The 18,861-nt window shown below is 48.1% G+C and overlaps 1 protein-coding gene across 2 annotated transcripts in view; it reads right to left on the bottom strand.

Annotated features, from left to right (window-relative positions):
* TSPAN9 (tetraspanin 9) overlaps positions 1 to 17,839 on the bottom strand; it is a 200,490-nt gene extending 182,651 nt beyond the window's left edge. The window contains exons 1-2 of one of the 2 annotated variants that reach the window (XM_054577209.1): positions 17,781 to 17,839; positions 12,805 to 12,871 (exon numbers count right to left, since the gene is read on the bottom strand). The gene's annotated coding sequence lies outside the window, so the exon portion shown is untranslated. The remainder of the gene's footprint in view (positions 1 to 12,804; positions 12,872 to 17,780) is intronic. The other variant, XM_054577210.1, reaches the window with a different exon arrangement.
* Between the last annotated feature and the right edge of the window lie 1,022 nt (positions 17,840 to 18,861).

Below are 18,861 nucleotides of genomic sequence, written 5' to 3'. Positions count from 1 at the left end.
ACGAGTCTAGTATGCACTCTCGAGAGCTGAGCTCCATACCCAGGATGGTAGTGTTCTTCTTAGCCATCACAGGACATGGTTAGCTTCTATTTTATTCTATTGACTCATTCAATCAGTAAACATGAACTGCCTACTTTATGCCAGGCACTGGACTAGATACAAGGGCTACTAAGAAAAATGGCATATGCAGGCTCTGTGTTTAAAAATAAATAAATAAATAAAAGACATATTATCTTCGTGCTCAGGGAGGCAGCCTATTCAGAGAGATTTTAAAACAAACAAATTAACAAACAGCCCTGGCTGGTGTGGCTCAGTAGATTGAGTGCTGGTCTGCAAACCGAAAGGTGGCTGTCTCAGTCCCCAGTCAGGACACATGCCTGGGTTGTGGACCAAAAGGTCCCCAGTTGGGGGTGTACGAGAGGCAACTGATCAATATATCTCTCCCTCTCTTTCTCCTTCTCTTTCCCTCTCTCTAAAAACAAATAAATATAATCTTTAAAAAATAAATAATTTTTTTTAAACAGATAAAACTATGGGGAAAGTAACATAGTGCTTTTGGGGTCTTTTAGGAGGCTGGCTAGGGATACCTCCCCCAGTGAGGCTTCCAAGAATGCAGGATTTCTGCCTACAGCCACAAGGACTGGATTTACCCACCCCTTTCAAGAGCTAAAGCACTGGATGGAACACGTAAACAACTGCTTCAGGCAATGGACAAGAGTCAGCACTCATCTGTGCTTCCCTAGAGAAAGGACAGAAAAGAGTCCCATGACTGCCCAGCTGACTGCCTAGAGGCAGCTTCCACACAGCAGCACAGCAGGAGGAATCCAAACGGTCCCACTAAGTTGAGGAAATGGAAATTTAAGTTCTCTGAGCTGGAATTTTGAGGGCATAATACTGGAGAAGAGGTGACTGCACAGAGAGAATGCTCTGGAGAACTGCGGAAGAACCCCCTTAAATCTCTGGCTGATCTCCACATGTATGGGGTGAAGCTCCACAAGACTGAGAAGAGAACCAATGGAAAACAATAGGCCAGAGAATCTGTGGAGCTCACACAGAGCCAGAAAGAATTCACATTCCCACCTGCAAGAGTGTCTAGACCTCATAATACGCAGGGCGCTGAAGAGTCCTTAGAAAGATGATGCCTCAGTAGTGAAGCTAAATTAGCCCAGACTAAAGGCTGGATCTAGCCCTGGCTAGTGTGGCTCAGCGGATTGGGTGCCAGCCTGTGGACCGGAAAGAGAGGGAGAGGAACATGGATGTGTGAGAGATACATCAATTGGTTGCCTCTCATACGCTCCCCACTGGGGACCTGGCCTGCAACACAGGCATGTGCCTTGCCTCGGAATTGGACCTGCCAGCTTTCCGTCAGGGCACATGCCTGGGCTGCAGGCTGGGTCCCCAGTTGGGGTCCGCAAGAAACAATCAATTGATGTTTCTCTACCTCCTTTCCTCCCTCCTTTCCCCTCTCTCTAAAAATAAATAAATAAAATCTTTTAAAATAAATAAATAAAAGCCAGATCTACCCTAACAAAGATTAAAAGCAAGCCTTGGAAGTATTAAACTGATTCTAAGCAATTTAAATGCATGCCAGAATAAAGTCCAACGCTATTTAAAGGAATAAAATAAAAGCTAGCAACATTAAATTCACAATGTCTACCATCCAGTCAAAAATTAGCAGGCATTTCTGATTTAAAGAATCAGAAAAATATGACCCATAACCAGAAGGAAGATCAGTCAATAAGACAAACCCAAAAATGACAGAGAAGATGAAACTAAGAGACAAAAATGAAAAAACATGAAATGTTATAAAAAATGAAAAACAGCTATAAGTGTGTTCCATATGTACAGGAATGTAGAGGAGCATTTTCTCATCATAAACATGATGAGAGAAATATAAGAGATGATAAAATTCAAATGAACTCCTAGAGATGAAAATATCTAAAAGTTTTTTAAAAAGCTGGGTGGGATTAATTAATAATACCAGATTAGACACTGCAAAAGAAAAGATTATCATACTTGCAGACAGAACAATCAAAAATTATCCAAAATGAAGCAGAGGAAAAGACTGGTCCTGGATGGTATGGCTCAATGGATTGAGAGCCAGCCTGTAAACTGAAAGGTGGCTGGTTCAATTCCCAGTCAGGGCACATGCCTGGGTGCGGAACAGGTCCCAAGTCGGGGTTGTGCAAGAGGCAACCGATTGATGTTTCTCTCACACACTGAGGTTCCTCTCCCTCTTTCTCCCCACCTTCCCATCTTTCTAAAGAAAATAAATAAAAGGTTTTTTTTTAAAGACTGAAAAAATAAATAGAGCATCAGAAACCTATAGTAAAATATCAAATAATCTAATATATTGTAACTGAGGTCTAGAAAGGGAAGAGAGAGAAAGGAGAACAGAAAAATACTTGAAAAAGTAATGGCTGGACAAATTTTCAAATTTGCTAGAACAATGCAGAAAAGAGATAAAACAAGGCAGGATGGGGTACTTCAAGCAAGCAGACCACATCAAGACCAATGAGAAATGAGAACCTTCACAGTGGACAGAGGGAGGAGGGGCCGTGGGTATCCTGGCATTACAGAAACAAAAGGGACAAAATGGCTCTAAGTGGGAAACAAAGATGCTGGACAGGGCAAGTGCCAGTTCACAGGAGACTTGGCATGCCTCACGCAGTCAACAGGGCCTCATCGTGTAGGCCGGGGGACCACCTTGTCCTGGACAAGGGCAACTGACTTCTTCAACTGCAAAGTCAGACTTTGCGGTTCTCCTGAGGAGGAGAGTCCAGGGAACAGAAGAAAGGTTTGAGGCCTAGCTGTGACATTTGAGCCTTCAGCCTGCCCCTGCTTGGAACAAACACCAGAGGTAAGAAAAACATCTTACCCACGTGAAACGGTTCTCCCTCCCTATGATTCCTGGAATCAGATAACTCTTAAGGCAGAAAGAACCTCTGGGATCACAGGCTCCTGGCTTTAGAGATGAACAAAGTTAAAACCCAGAGAAGTGATGTCTGGTCCAAGACCCATTAGGTGCCCTGACTCCCAGTGACAACCCCCACTGTCCCTCTGACACTACAAACTGCTCCTGAAGACAATAATAAGTCTGTGAATATCTACACAGGCTTGTCTCTGTATGTCCACTCTACTTCCCTCAGGGCAATGGCAGATTCCTGGCATCACTTAGCTCCTGAACATCCACTGGGTAGGTGCTAGGTATGTGTCTCCCTCACATGCACTGAGCAAGTGACTCTGGGCCTGACTCTGGGGAAGGGAGAAGAAACAAAGCTCCCCGAGGATCTAAGGCCAGAGCTGTCCTGAGTCTGCCTAAGTCTGAGAGGGGCAGAGAAACAAAAGAGACAGAAAGAGAGCCTGGCCCACCAACCCACCCAGTAGGTGCTACTAGTCAACCGCCCAAGAGGCAGAGATGAACCGAAGGGGGAGGGACATTCCTCTGGCCTCTAAGTCCCACTCCCTTAACAGATTGGCCCTGAGCCATGCACTGTGCTTGCCACCGCATTCTCGCCAGGGGAGGAAGAGGAAATTGTCTTGAACACTCCTTCTCCCCCTCCCCAAGGCCCGCACCCTCTCTCAGCCCCAAATTCATTGTGGGGCATTGGGTTGGGCGGCACCTCTTTACAGGGGTTAAGAATAAGCAAATTCTTGGGCTATTCCTGGAGCCTTGATTTTTATCATCCTTCCATTCTGGTCAATTCTGAGAGGCCAGTGGCCCGGAATGCCAGAGAGATCTGAGCCCAGTCCACAAAACCCAAAATAACCGTACATATGCCTCTGTCAAGTCCTCATGGATTTGGCCATTTTGCATGCACATTTTCCTACACAATGGCCTGTTTTGCCTCCACACACCCGGTGCTGGGAACTCTGAGGCACCCCTGAGAAGACTGAGAAAGATGGGAGCAGGCACGGGTTGGGGGTGGGGGAGACACAGAAGCCAGGTTTGGAATCAGAAAATCTGACTCCAGGTCCTCTGCTCAACTGCCTGGAGATCCTGAGATAGCCTCGGTTTCCTCAGTTAGGAAACTTCCAAGCAGTGGCCTCCTCTTCTCTACAACTTTCTCTCCACCTCCTTGGGAAAGGCAGCATAAGTCCCTCTCCCAGAGCTGCTTTAATGAGGGGCTCCTGCTTTAAAAGGAGTCCTGCCTCCTGCCCCCGAGACATTTCAAACCCCTGAGATTATAGAGATGGATGATTTTAAATCATGCGAGTGCTCCAAGTGCCCTGGGGAAATGACTAGATTAGGGACATGTTTCTTTTTATATCACAAATGCACTATTCATTCATTCAAAAAATATTTGAAAGCCCACCAGGTGCTAGGCAATGAGAAAATAGGCAAAGCATCAGTGAAGGAGAAAACCAAGGCCTTTGCTCTTCAGAAGGAATAAAGAAACAGACTGAGGTAAGCCGTCAGAAATGTCCCTGCCTATCAGAGCTGCCCATGGGGAGGTACTGCATTCATCCTGAGTGTGTTAACTCAGATATCTGGCAGCGTTCACGCTGCTTGGAATCCTGGGCCGTGGTGACTACAGGGTCTCAGAAACACCAGAACCCACAAACCAGCTCCCTGCACTGCTGGGGTTAGGATGTGGCCACACCTACGCTTCTGTTCATGACATGAAACAAGAATATGTTAAGAAATACTTGATTTAAAGCCACCACCACCACAAAACAGATAGTGCCATCTCAGGTGTTTCTTTAAAGCTGAACCATCCTTCCTATAAATGCCTGTAAGGATTTTCTGGCAATAACTGGCAAGTGCTATGGGAGAAGGGGATGGGGATGGGGGTCCAAAGGAGGATGAGCCAGCAGTCTAAAGAATCGCCTTTGCCCCAGAGTCAGGGTGGGGCTCACCCCCACCAGCCTACCAACCTCCCTCACCCCAGCCCACAAAGAGAGAGCCAAGTCCCTCCACTTCAGCTGATGGGCACAGTGCCACCAGAGCCAGCTACAATGAGGACCTAATCTTGTAAAACAACCAAGAGTCATTTGGATAAGCAGTAAGGAAGGTAAAAAATGAAACTGCGGTAACATCATTTTTATGCCAAATGAGATGTGAAATACGGCAGTGCAACTTCAGCTGGGTCAAGGCAGGCATCTCCTCAGTCCGACACAGAGGGCTCTGGGGGCACCTGCAATACTGGCAATCTCATCCCTTCCTATTTGGCCTTCAGAGCCCACTCCTAGCACTATGGATGCTGCAGGACAGAGCTCTGGGGGAAACAGGAGAGCCAGAAAAAAGGGAGAACACAGCTGAGAGCCAGGAACAGAAAAGTTTGGGGGCTAACCTATCCCACATCAGCTGAAGCTCTCTTATCACACAGAGCACATGGCCCAAAAGATGCCTCGGACTCTTAAGGAATCGAAGTGCTCAGTAATTACTTGCTGATGAACTGATATTGTGACTCTCAAGAGTGCTGAAGTGTGAATCTGTCCTCACGTCCGTAAAGACCCAGAAATGGTGGTTGAAGCCTGAAAGAGAAGTCAGGAACCGCACAGGAGCCTCGTGGGTCTCACCTATGGGGAATTTACCTACTATATGCCTTAAACTGGTAAACTTGGAGCAGACTGAGGGCCTCCATCCAGTTTTTCCAGTTCCTAGGCCAAAAGTGTTGCTGAGGTTTCTTGTCTTGCTTGGGATGCCAGATTTCTTAAGTCTGCAGAGTCAACTCTGCATGTTTTCATCAACACTAAGCACCGGTACACATTAAGCCCATAAGCTGATCAGATATCATTAACCCTGCAATGGTAGCACAGCACTGGTCTCTAAGCCACCCAGATGAATCAGGGTAGCTCCCAAGTGAGATCAAGCCACTTCCTCCTTCCCATCCATGGTCCTCTCCAAGTGGTCTCTCTGAGCGATGGGCCAATTCTCCCATAGCACAGTCAATAAGGAGGAGAACAGCCAAGAGGCTGAGCCATGCAGTGTGCTCTGCACTGTCACCAACAGTGAACCTTCTGGCCACAAAACATTTCTTTCCCAAGAGATGCTAAGAGAAAGCAAGAAGAAAATAAAATGCCAAGGGGTTTTCAAATGTGAAAGCCCACTCAGCCTTTGTTCTCATATGATGAATGCACAAACCACCAGGCAGATGACAGGTGAGAGAATGCTATTGTACTAGGGAAGTGTATTTCACCATGTCTGGCCTGAGATCTGCAGGGAGAGGTAAGTTTGATAAATGATGAGCGCTGGGACGACTTCTCCACGAGCAGCTCCACTGCAGCCTCCTCTCTACCAGGACTGGGGATTCTTAACGAGCAGGAGCTGGCTCTTCCCAGTCTCCTTCTGCCTCACTGCCACTGGCAATTTCACAGGCGAGAAGAGCCACCAAGGCAGGTGATAAGGAAACTATAAAAGGAATACATTGTGCAAAGTCAAAATATTCAGTCTACTGTGAGTTTCCTGAGAAGGAAAGGTGAAGCCTGTAAATTGTCTTATTTCACATCAGAAGTTACAAGAGAATGGGGAGAAAGCTTAGAGCAGAGTAGGTGAATGAGTGAATTCCCGGAACAGGCCTGGATCTGGAGTGACCAACCAGCTGGGTTTCTTAAAGACCTGCAAATTCACTGACTCATATGCTTCAGAGATGCCATGAAAATTAGCAGGGGTACCAAGCAGCCAGGCCCCTGGCAGCACCCAGAGGGCAGGATGGCTTCAGCTCCGCTTCTACAGCTCCGGCAGCCCTAGCCGGGGAAGCTGTCTACTACAATGCCCAAATGCTAAATTACCCCCAAGCCCTGCCAGCACACAAACACACAGAATCCACCTCAAACACCACTCCCACTCAACAGAAAGATTAAGTGTCCTGCCCTTGACAATTTCCCCGGTTGACCCATTTGAGGCAAAGAGGAGGCTGGGAAGGGTAGGGGCCTGTGCTGTCTTCCAAAGATCTATGGGGTCTCTTCCCAGATAGTCTAATTCTCCTTCTTCTGGGCGCATAGAGGACTGCACATCCATGCCCTCCCACCCTGAACACAAGTGCCTTTGGTGTGACTTTGCCAGTCCTCCCATCAAAAGTGGAATCTTTCCCTCCTCCCTGGAGTTCTAGCTGGTGCTGTGACTTACTCTAAACAAGCAGCAGATGGATATTACATTGTGAGAAATCAGACCCTAAATCTCAAGAGGTCTTGGAGACTCCATTTTCACCTGAAAAGCTAGTTTTCTTGAGAATGAGAAATCAAATGGGGAAAGAGAGGCTAAGAGCAGCCTCAATCACCAGACATGAGAGAGGTTCCCCTGCACCACCCAGGCCCTGCAGGGCCCTCGGCTGACCGCCTCCACACTCGTAAACTCAGGAAGGGAGGCCGGCTGAGCCCAGTCTAAAGGGCTAACCCACCTTACTGTGAGCAAATAAAATGGTTATTGTGTTAATCTACTAGATTTGGGGGTGGTTTATTATGCAGCAATAGATAATTAATATACAACTCATCCCGCAAGTCTATGCAGCTATTCAGAAAAATGAGGTCATTCTACATGCACTGTTGTGGAAAAATGGCTAAAGAAGTTGCCAAACAATAAGTACAATACAATTCTATTTATGGAAACTGATAAGATAATAGGTAGAGAGCTGGATGTTAGTCTATCACAAAACTACCTGAAAAAAATGTAAGCCAAAGTACCAACAATGATTATCTCTGAAGGGCAAGATCATAGATTTTCCTTTTCTATAATTTATGTAATGTTTGAATATTTTAATAAGTTAATATTATTTTTTACAATAACAAAGGTACTTTTTAAAAATTTCATCTTCAATTCTGCTACAAGCTAATTTTTCCTAAACATCCCTTTTCATCCTGTCAGTCCGCTGTTCGGGGACCAACACTAACTCCCCACTGCTGGCCTCCTAAAAAACTGAATCTCCCCTGGGTGGCATTCAAGGTGCAGGGGCTCACTGCCACCGCCGCCACCGCCACCCCATCATCTCCAGTCCACCTACCGGGGCCATGCCCATCTCTATCCACACTGCCATGCCAGCCAGCCCCACTGCAACCACTTAGCGAGCCCCTACCTTTGCCTCTCTAAATCCACCTGTTCCTCCAAGGCCAGCCGCAATTCCCACGGGTTCCTCCATAAGTCTTCAGAGGAAGTTTCATCCAGCCCTGCCCTTGATTGGATGGTGTCCTGAACTACTCTCCCTGCACTGCAGGTACTGACTGTCCCTCAAAGGAGACCTTCGCAGACACCAGCCAACTGGCCATCACTATCTCCAGCTTCTCTGTCTAGTAGTGGGAGAGGGGCAAAGCCCAGACAGGTAGTTCCAACCCTCTGTGCTGCCCTCAGCCTGGATGGTGGGTGATAACCCTGCCCATCTCCAGCAGCAAGCAAGTGGGAGCCAGTGTGCAGGCTGCTCATTTAGAGTGACTCATGCCTTCAGGGATGCTCTCAGAGCTCCCCTCCCCACACTTTAGGTCCCACATGCTGCATACAGATCCAAACGCTGGCTTCAAACCTAATTGCCTTCCTGGGGGACCCAACAGCTCTTCCTCACTCAGGTCTCTGCGATCTCCATGTCCAGTTTTTAAACAAAGCTATTTACAATCTCCGAGGAATAAGACAAGTGGAAAATTGCAAACGCAGACCTCTACCTCATTTTCTCTAAAACAAAACACATCATTCTGCATGTTCACACACCCCGAAACACACACCCCCATTCAAAGCCAGTCCATCACCCTGTCCCTCTGAGCCCTTCTACAGGATATGGCCCAACTGGGGGCTGGCTCCCTGTGTCCCTAACGCCACCACCCCTGGGGCTTGCTGAAGAGTGTGAGGCCTCTAAGCCTCAGTCTCCACACTGAGGTGACCAGGTGAGAGGGCTTACACAGGGCTGCCAGGTGCTCCCTCTAAGGACGAGCATTCACGTCACAGATATGTATTAACCCAGAGGTGTCCAACTTGTGGCTCCGGATGGCTGTGAATGCAGCCCAACACAAAACTGTAAATTTACTTAAAACATTACGAGATTTTTGTTTGTGATTATGTGTTGCAATGTATTTAATGTGTGGCCCAAGAAAGCTCTTCTTCTTCCAGTGAGGCCCAGAAATGCCCAAAGGTTGGGCACCCCTGTATTAACCTATTAGAAGTGCTCAGGTGGGTCTCTCAGCTGAGTCTTAGAACAATGCAAGAGAACTCGCTCCCACACAAACCCATGCAGGCACACCCAGCCATGCACACGCCAGGGCAAGTACACGCATACTCTTTACTCCCCTCTCTTCCCCGCCCCTCCCCTCTCCCTCTGTCTCCCTCACAGACACACACACACACAGAATCACATGCGTGGCCACATTCTTTTCCAACCCTGCTCTGAGCACCCCCTGAGATCACTTCCCTCACCCGCCCACTGTTCTCAGAGGCTGTTCCCATCCCCCAGGACTTCTTCCAGACTCTGAACCTGACATACAGGATGGGGCAAAAGTAGGTTTACAGTTGTGAGTATGCAAAACAGTTTTCTCTTGTATTATTATTTATTATTTTCCATACAAACAACTGTAAACCTACTTTTGCCCCTCCCTATACTTCCCTTATTGGGAGTGGGAGAGAGGTGTGAGCACAGGAATGCACACAGCCAGGGCCCCTGCCAGCCAGGGCTCTAGAAGGCTGTCCTGTGCAGTTAGACATTGTTCAGGTTTTACAATAATACATTCAGTTTAATTTTCCTCTTTAACCTGAGAAAGGGAAATTTTTCCAATTTGCTCAAAGGTGCTATGAGGATTAGCAGCAGCCCTAAGCTCCTACGGAAGGCCCGGAACTCCCCAAGATCCTGAATGGAAGGCCATCAGCCCCCTCAGCCTTCCTGCAATGACAGCCACACCTCTCCAGTCAATGCGGGGGATTGGGGAGGAGAGGATTCCCAGGGGACCTACTGAGCTGCCTGACTCTTCAGACCCCTGGACTATCTCCATCCCCATCATTTCCTGTTTCCATCACAAGGTCAGATATTTTAACAAATGCTGACCATTGAGCATGGAAATGGTCACAAGACACTCAGAAAGTGAGTATGCAAAGTACAATTAATTCCCAACCACTTCAAAGGAAGTGGGAAGGAAGACGGAGGGAGGAAGGGGTGTAGTAAACCCAAAAACACAGATAATAATAAACAATGGATAACCCAAAAATAATCTGCATGTGGCTCCCGGATGAACAGAACGCAGGCTGAAGCACACACACTAAGACACTGAAAGCGAGGGGAGGTGCTCCCTCTGGCTCCGCCCACTTCTCAAGAGCACCAGTCCAGTTCAGGCTAAGTTTTTGGTTGTTTTTGGTTTGAGAGGAGGGAAAGGGTTTGGAAGCTGGACTTCACCTAGGCAGACACTCTTGTTTCATTAAGCTACAGCTATAATTGAAGTTGAAATTATTAACTTGTTGGGCTGGATTCCAGCAGTGGAGCCTTCTAACTCCTCAATGCATCATACTAGTGCAGAAATTGGTTAAAATGAAAGTAGCAGCAGAACCGTGTGCATAGGGCAGAAGTCAGGCAGCAAGACCCTGACACTAACCAGACAGCGAACACCTCTGTAAACAACCTTCACCCCATCCAGCTTTTACCAGAAATCAGGGCCTCAGGTTTACTCATTAACTTTATTCTTTCCTCCCCCATTCACCTCCAGGCAAGGGCCAGAGAACACACTGTCAGAGGAGGAGGTATGTGGGAAGCCCCAGGATTAGAAGCCAAAACTCAGACATGTGCCTTTGTCCCACCTCAGAAAACACCTTTACCAGAGCTGGAAGGAACCTTAGCAATCATTCACCTAGCCTCCCCTTCAGCAGGTGAGAAAGCCAACCTGAAGAAAGCAAGTAATTTGCCAAAGGTCACCTAGCCTATTAGAGACCGGAGCAGGAGCCAGGATTAGAAACTCCCACCAGGGAGCAGGCCATCATTCCAGAGGTTCAACGACATGACAAGAAATGGACAAACAAAAGCCCTCTGAGGCCAAAGCCATAGGAGAGGTTATACTTCCTGCTTGGAAAGTCCTCCACTCAGGTCTCCCTCACGGTGGCTTTAACACAGATGCACAGAAGGACGGTCATCTGGCTAAGAAGACTGGTGATGTCAGACCATGCAGGTCTCCTAGGAAGCTCCCCACCAAGTTCCGCCTGGGAGGGCCCCTAGCAGTAGGCACCACAGAATCTGTCGTGGAGCAGGATATGCCATGAGGAGCCAGGGTGTGCTGAGCAGCAAGGACATTCATCGCTTGGCCTCAGTCCTTCCCTTCCCACTGCCTGCTTTCCACTGGCCTAATCTCCCTTAGCACAGCCCACTCACAGGTGGTGCCCCAAGTCCCAGAGCCGTGAGGATGAAAGTCGACACTGACCCAGGCGCCAGGGAGGTGGGAGACTTAAAGTGGGATCTCCCATATTCCTGCTGCAGCAGCGCAAGGTGTGCCCTGCGGAGGATGCCCAGGACCTGATGCGAATAGCCGGCAAGGTCTGCAGCAGGACGAGCAGGACAGCAGAGCCGCCAGTCTGCCTGGGCTTGATCCCTCAAGTCCCTGGCCCACTCTCTGCCTCAGCTGTTGCCTCTTTAAAATGGGAGGAAATGGCGCTGGCTGGAGTGGTTCAGTGGACTGAGTACCAGCCTGCGAACTGAAAGGTTATCAGTTCGATACCCAGTCGGGGCACATGCCTGGGTTGCAGGCCAGGTCCCCAGGTAGGGATGTACGAGAGGCAACCACACATTGATGTTTCTCTCCCTGTCTTTCTCCCTTCCCTTCTCTCTAAAAATAAATAAATAAGGTCTTAAAAAAATAAAATGGGCAGAAATGATATCTCCCTGGACTCTTGTGAAAATTAAGTGAGATTTAAATCAAGCTTTAATACACTTCTAATAAATTAGTTGTGGACATATATAGAGTCTGAAACTGTACCCCATGAGGATGATGACAAATATGAATATTGGCAATCTGAGTACAATGTGCAAAACATGGCAGGACAATAAGAAGTTTGCAGCCACTCCTGGGACACCAACTAATTTCTGCTGCAACTCACAGCAAAGGGAATCTTTTGGCAGAATAAGCTACCAGCCAGCACCATCCTCCCTAGGCCCACCACCCTGCTGGGTTCTTAGAAGGTAAAAGATTTACAAATCACCCAGCAGGAGGTAGCCACAAAATAAAATACACATCAATCAAAACATTATAAGACCTGGGTCTGTAGGCAGCAACCCCAGGGAACCGGAATCAGCACCATCCACACAGGCGGCCTTCGTAGCTTCTGCCCAGCTCTAGCTCCACAGAGGCTGGAAGAACAAGTGCTGGGAACAAAGCAAGATCCCAGAGGCCTGTAGGAGCAGAGGGGACCTTGATGAGGGTCCTGGCAAACGGTGCCACCCAGAGGGCCAGGAGCATTTCTGCAGCAGCCAGCAGAGAGGAGTAAGAGGTAGGTAGCACTGGCCGGATTCCCACAGACGCTTTTCTGAATGGCTGGTGGGAAGTCCTCCACCCTGGCTCCCAACCCTGCTGAGAAGAGACAGGAAGCAGGAAGTTACAGGCCTCTCCCGCTTCCCTATGCTTCCTCCTTACAATCCTGGTGGCTCTCCAGGAAAGAAATTAAGAGCACTTCCAGCTGCCAATCAGAAACAGTGGGGAAAAGGTTCTCTCTCCTGGCCTCCTAAGCCCAGGTTAAGGAGCTTATCAATTCCAAGTCAGGTGCTAGGGCAGAGAAACGTCTAGAAAATATCAGTACCCTATGTTATCCTCCCTCCTCAACCCACAGGTACAGGGCAAGAAAGACTTTGGCTTCAAACAATTTATAACACAGACTTTATAAGGCAATGCCGCAATGGACCCCAAACCAACACTGACCTGTTTTCTTTGAATTTCCTACAAATACCTTGGCTGCTGACACAAAGGAAAAGTTCCCAGAATATTCCTGCAGGAAAACAAAAAATTACATCATCATTTCTCTGTGAAGCCACTCTAGGGTGAAGGCTGTCCAGAAGTGGCCACTTTTAGGGGCAGCAGTCTCCCTATTCAAAAGCCCCTTCATTCAACAGGTAAAGAAGGCCAGACATGGCAAATTGGTTCCAGCTGCTGTGCCCATTTCACTCAGCTGGTGGTAGGTGCCTAAAGCATTAAGAGCAGAACCCAAGCCCTGGCTCAGAAGGAAAGACAACTGTGATCGATTAGTGATGTCTGCTATGGACAGTTATGGAAGTAACAGTATCTGCGTCACATATTTGCCATCTCTGAGGTAGACCCCTGGCTTTCAAGGATTTAGCGTTTGTAATTTTGAGCACTTACAAGTGACCTGAAGTTTCAAAACACGTAAAAGTGTAAATTTACTGAGACACGAGTTTGAGTCACATACCCTAGGTGGCTGATGTAAGGAACAGGCCACTTTGTTATCTTCATCTCTACCACACCCAAAGTTACTCTTGTGGAACAATAAAACTTGAAAAACATGGAAAATGGCCATCAAGAGACAGATAAAGCTGTAGCAGAAGCTGAAAGGGTAGTTAACTCAGGGTATACAGATACACACAAGAAACATTTGGCTGTGCAGAAACGTGATTCTGGAGAAAGCCAGGCCCATGTACAAATAGTGCTGTAGATTCAAATTTGGGATTATAGAAGGTGAAAGTGCAAGATTCTTTCCTTTTTTTTTTTTTTTTTTGGATCACAAAATGGATTCATATTTTTTACTGAGCTATAATTGACATATAAATTATATTAATTTCAGGTGTACAAATAATTACTTGATATTTGCATATGTTCCAAAATGACTACTATGTAAATCTAGTCAATATCTATCAACATACATATATAATTACAAAATTTTTTTCTTGTGGTAAGAACTTTTAATATCTACTCTGCAACTTTCAAATATATAGTATGGTACTATAGTCACCATGTCATACATTACTATACTATACTATAGTATTAACTATAGTCACCATGTCATATATTACATCCCCATGACAAGACTCATTTCTTGAGAATGTCAGGGGTCCACACTGTGCCTGCTCTGTACCTCTCAGGAGTGAATACTGGGCCAAAACAGAGGTGATTAGAATCTATGCCTTGAAGGAACTTACAATCTAGTTAGAGAAACTATGATACCCACTAGAACAGCAAATGGACCTGCACCTTCGCAATACCGCTCAGAATCCACTTCAGGCCCCTTCATCCTTTCCCTCACCAGCCCAGGCCAACCAATTCACAAATGGTCTCATTTCTACTTCCAAAATGTCTCAGTTTCAGTCCCTCTTCTCCATTCCTCACAGCTGCCCAGCCACTCTCCCCACCATGATTTCCCCTCTTCACAGACCCCAGACTCACCCTCCTGAAGCCCCTATTCCAAAAAGTTCCCAGGGCCTCCCAAGGTAGATTGCTGTCTCCCCAGTACCAGCTCAGGACTTGCATATGGTAGGCACTCACCTTCTCTTAAATAAATGGATAGATGAAATTCCTTGGCTAGATATTTGAAGCCACCCACAATGTGGCCATTGTTTCCCTGTCTAGTCTTTTCTCTCCCTGCTTCTCTCCAGACAACCTACTCACTGGCCCACCTAAGCTATTCACACACCCCAGCACTTTCTCAGTGCCTTCCCTCAGGCTGGTCTCTCCTTCCTTCTGTTGAAATGCAAGCAACCCTTCTAGTTCAAGTCAGATGCCACCTGCTGCATGAAGTGTTCCTCCAAAATCAGGGTGATTTATCCCACTGTTTGAACCCACATAACATTCTAGTCTCACAGGCCACTCACCTTATAATTTGAATTGTCATTTTTGAACCCCTTTCTTAACCCTTTACTGCATTATAAGCCCAATGAAGACAAGGACCTTTACCTTTTTCATTTTTGCATTATCAGAACTTAGCACAGACTCTTGACTATGGCAAACACACACTAAGTATTCACTACACCATCACCCCAGACAGTATAGAAAAGCCAGGAGAGATGAAGTCAGAAAATGCCATAGGAGTTCCAAAGAAAAAGAGGTTCTTTTAGGATGAGTGGCCTGGGAAGTTTCCATGAAAGAGCTCAGGCAGGGGTAGGGTCTTGAAAGAGGGGAAGGGGAGACTGGGGAAGAGCATTCCAGGAAGGTAGAACAGTATGAACTAAAGGACAAGGAAGGAATGAGTAAACGATGCTTGGGAGATCCACCTTACTAGAACTGAGCGTTCCTGCAGGGAGACCAGTGGGAGACAAGGCTAGGTAGGCTGGGAATGAACAGAAAGGACGTAGAGTGCTGGGCTACAGTACTTGGATTAGATCCATGACAAGCAGAGTAGACCTGGGCCTTAATGGTAGAAAAAAAAGAAGTCTTGTCCTCTCCTGTTTCAAGCATCTTAGTCTAGTCTCCTCAGCTATAGTATAAGAAACAGCCACCATCTCCTGCAGACCTGCTGTGTAGGACCTAAACTTCGTGCTTCACGTACATTATCTCATTGTTCCGCCAAAAGCTTGAGAGACTAGTTTTCTTATCCTTACTTTGCAAGCAGGAAGCTAAAGCTACAAGAGGTGAAGGCACTTGCCCAAGGCCTCACCAACTCAGACACTTAACAATACCAGCCACTGCTGGAGTTACAGACTCAGGGATCTGGACAAGCACAGCAGCCAACTACCCCTGCCCAGGGGCTTCCCACTCAAGCTGAGCTGCTTCTCCTTATAAGTTCCTCAAGGGCAACATTTATTAAGCACATAGTAGGAGCTGAATAAAGCACACTAAATAGAATGAGATTGCCAAGGGCTGGGGAATGCAGTTTCACTTATGCAGATGAGAAACTTCTGGAGATCTGTTGCACAACAATGAATATATTGTATTTAGTGCAATTGAACTGGACATTTAAAAATGGTTAAGATGGTAAATTTTATTATGTGTTTTTTCCCACAATTAAAAAATATTTTTAAATAAAACACACATTAATTGTCTGATTGGCTGCCAATATGATCTTCTACTGCTAATTATCTGATGCTGGAAGAGACTCTAGAAACATTTTAACTCAATAACCCTCCAAAACAGAGAGCTGGAAGGGGAGGTAATTTGCCCAGGGCTGCACATATAGGTGATGTGGAGGCTAAGATCCTCAGGTTCAATTGAGAAAAATGGCAGGTGGTAGCACAGCATAATAGGAAAGCACAGGGCATGAGGGGTCACAGGCCACAGACAGACTCAAGTTCTGCTTCTTCCACTTAATGAGCTCTGTGACCTCAGAGAAACAATTTCTTCTCTTTGAGCCTCATTTTCTCAACCTAAGAAGGCAATTAAAAATAACATATACTTAACAAGATTATATGTGAATCAAATACCTTTATATATGACTAATGTGCAGAGAAAGCACTTGACCAACTATACATTGTTTTATAAATACTAGTTGTTATTAATATTAAAATATGTAAAGAAGATTAATGTCTGATTAATTCAGATTAAAAAAATAATCCTACTTCATTGTGGCCCACTCTCAGCCATTCAAAGCCTGGCACACAGCACGTTTTCAATGAGTGAGTGCAGAACTGAATTACCCAAGTTTTATCCACCCCTATCTTCCTCCCTCCTTCAACCCCAACCCACAGTCCAGTTGCAACATCCATGCCTGAACCAGGCAGAGGGTAGGAATATGGTGTAAATGTCTGCCTCCCTGGCTGCATTCCTTAGCTAAATATAAGTGATTTATCCAGTCCATTGTTTGAAATTATCCATAATACCTCTCCTCCCCACCCATTACTTATGATGACAAGCTGACTGCACATCTTTATAGCAGAGCTACATACAAAACATTCTCTATGGCTATTTTTAGTAGAGAGAGGAAAGCTGGCTGATATACAGGGATCACAGCATGAGTCCTCAGTTTTCTCCACTAGTCCAGGAAAGCTTCCTGGAGGAGGAAATACCTGAGTCAGAGAAGGGGACAGCTGCAGAAGGGCACCCTCACATAGTAAGTTTAGTTCTCTGAACCAAAGGGAGTTGAAAAGCTGCCTTCTTATTCCCGTTTGGGGGATGGGGTAAGAAAGGCAGGCACAGCCCAGGGGTCCCCATACTACCCCAATGCTTCAAACTTCCTCAGACACTACAGGCATCTAGAGAAGAGGTAGAGGAGAGACCAATATCTTTTTCAAAGAGAGGCAGGCGATCCAAGACTTCGGTTTCGAGATACGCAAATACAAATACTGCTCTCGTAACAAGCCAGTTTCTTGTTTGGACTTTTTTTAACCACAAGAAAGTTTTTAAAAGTCCCAAACTTGGAGGCACAGATGGACTACATCTCAGACCTCGAGGTGTGCCAAAGCTCTGTCACTCTGAGCGCTGATCAACCAGCGGTGACCCAAGGACTGGTCAGGGGTGCGGGGCGGGGGACGAGGGGGTGGAAGGGCCTGCGGGCGGTATCCCAGCCCTGCCCGAGCGCCCTGGCCCTGCCTGGGGGCACTGTGTGGATTACCTCCAAGCCACTGGGGTCTACTGGGCCACAGTCAGAAACCCATGACAGCTCCAAGGCGCTCTCTCCCTTTCTGCTGCACTCTACACACCGCCCATCCCTTCGCCTTGGATCCCGCGGTTCACCCTCCCAGCCTCTCCGTGCAGATCCCTCCTCGCCCCGATCCCGGGCCCCGCACGCACCTTCCCTTTCCCGGGCCGCTTCCCGGCCCTCACAGGACGCCCACCCCACCCCTCCTCGATACCGCCCCACTGCCGCCCTCCCGACACCCCCTCCCCGAGCGCCCCTGTAGGCGCTCCCTCTTCTGGAAACCTGGTAGAGGGCTCGCCTAGCCTGCCCACAGCCGACCCGACCCCCGCAAGCTCACCGGCTCCCAAGCCCGCAACCCACCCGGGACCGCACTCACCAAGCTCCCAGGAATGCGGGATCCCCGTTCCCTCGCGCTCCCTCGCCGCCGCCACCACAGCCGCCACCAGCGGAAACGAGGGGCGGGGCCGAGGCTCGCGGTAGGGGGCGGGGCCTGCCCGGGAACGGCAAGGCAGCGGGGCGGGGCCGGCCGCGGGGGCGGGGCGAGGCCGCGGGGCCCGGAGCCCGCGTGCGAGGGGCGGGGTGACGGAGCTGCCAGAGGAAGCTGGAGAGGGCTCGGGGGGGCCGGGCTGAGGGTGGGGGAGGGGCAGGGGGCCTCCAACACCCCCTGCTGGATCCCCTGAGTTAGACCCGGAGGGAGCCGGAGCATTGAGAATGGGGTCGTACTGGGCACGGACGTCGCGGGCCAGGCGTGGCCGGCTTATGGGGCTCCGGAACCCCTCCTCCCCTCCCCGCCGCCTGGATTCTTGACTGGCCGCTCCTCAGAGGCATTAGTACGACGCCTTCCCGCAGCCCCGACCGGAGCTGGGGAGGACGAGGTCAGAGCCCGGGAGTTCGCGCTGCTGGGCTCGGGCCCCACTCACCACCCCAAGGCCCGTGCTGGCCAGGATCTCAGCTTTCCCCCTCGGGCCAGGCTGTCCGACCTCACCACCCCCACCCCCACCCCCACACCTAAGAAATCTTCCATGGTATTTGGGGCGGACTATTTGAGATGTTGATGTCGCGGGTGTATATTAGATACTGCCGGGAGGAGCCGCTATCTGTCTCCCCAAGAGCTAAAGGCCTCCAAGTGTTGGTAAAGGGCACTGTATGCCGGGAGAACTGAATTAAGGCAGGAAAAACTCAAGTTAGACATCTCTGGAGGAGTGCTTCCTATAGGCATTTCCAGGGCTGGATTCTTGAAGTAGAAGGCCTGGACTCTTTCCTGAAGAGTCCTCATCATTATCGTCATTGAAATGTATTCTGTGCTTCCCACGTGCATGATCATGTGCTAAGTAGGATATGAGACAAAGTTTTAAACTTGGTTATAATCACCGGGATCCCCTTCACCTCTCCTAATTAGCTGACAGTTTCCACTCATCTCCTCCGCCCCTCACCCCTCATACACACAGTCTTGTTTT

Source organism: Pteronotus mesoamericanus, unplaced genomic scaffold (genome assembly GCF_021234165.1).
Source record: "Pteronotus mesoamericanus isolate MK-2021 breed Mesoamerican mustached bat unplaced genomic scaffold, CSHL_Meso_final contig_41, whole genome shotgun sequence".
NCBI lineage: Eukaryota > Metazoa > Chordata > Mammalia > Chiroptera > Mormoopidae > Pteronotus > Pteronotus mesoamericanus.
The sequence above is the reverse complement of the archived record's forward strand: the minus strand, read 5'-3'. Positions and strand labels throughout refer to the sequence as shown.